This window comes from Hipposideros armiger, unplaced genomic scaffold, assembly GCF_001890085.2.
Source record: "Hipposideros armiger isolate ML-2016 unplaced genomic scaffold, ASM189008v1 scaffold_186, whole genome shotgun sequence".
NCBI lineage: Eukaryota > Metazoa > Chordata > Mammalia > Chiroptera > Hipposideridae > Hipposideros > Hipposideros armiger.
In genome coordinates, this window is record NW_017731536.1 from 3,049,875 (window position 1) to 3,050,909 (window position 1,035).

Here is a 1,035-nt window from a genome sequence, read left to right on the forward strand (position 1 = left end):
TGGTGATTTAAAGCCCTTTGCCAAGGGCCTCCAATTCCCAGATGCTGTGCTAAGCACCTTACATACATGATCTTATTTAGTCCTCCCACAATGTTATGTGACTCAGCTTTCCCTTTTACAAAAGAGGAAATGAACATGCAGTTACCTTGTACATCATGCCTTCCTCAAGTTTACACAACTAGTAAGAGGCAAAGTCAGGACTGCAATTCAGCTGGACTCTTAAAAACGTTTCCTAAGCCACCAGGTTAGACCGCTTCCAAGATTGAGGTCTCTCCGTCTAATCCCTCTCCCTCACTCCAGACCCCGATGACCAACTTACCATGAGTCAGGTGTACCCATGGGTACCTCATACTTACTATGACCAGAGCAGACCTTGTCCTCCCGCCCCGCAGACTGTTGCCCTCGTCGTTGTCCCGGTCTCGGTTCCCATGGAACCACCCTGTACCCAAGCTGTCTACCCCAGACACTGAACTATGTCATCCCAGACTCCCCTCTCCCTCTCCACTTTCTTTCTCTCCCCTCCTCCCTGCCTTGGTCTCATTCCTCAACAGCTCTGATGCCTTCCTGGTCTCCCCTTTGCAGTTCACCCCTTCAGTCCATCCTCCACACTGTGGCCTTCCCCTTCTAAAACACAACTCCGACCACATTACCCTCTTATTAAAATCTCTCACTGGTTGCCCAGCGCCCTCAAGTCCACCTCTAAGCTCTTTAGCCTGGAAGATAAAATCTTTTAGGACCCAGCCACCTTCCTCTCTGTTGTGCCTTTTGCCCATCTCAGAGGAGGTCCACAGTGCAGCCACCTCAGCTACCCATGGTCCTAGGTGTTAAACAAAAAATTGTAACTTCCAGGACTGAAAATCTTTTTAAAAGAAAGGGTTTATTAGGCCGTTGCTAGGAAGAAAAAGAAAGGAGAAGGAGAAGGAGAAGGAGGAGAAGGAGAAGAAGAAGAAGAAGAAGAAGAAGAAGAAGAAGAAGAAGAAGAAGAAGAAGAAGAAGAAGAAGAAGAAGAAGAAGAAGAAGAAGAAGAAGAAGAAG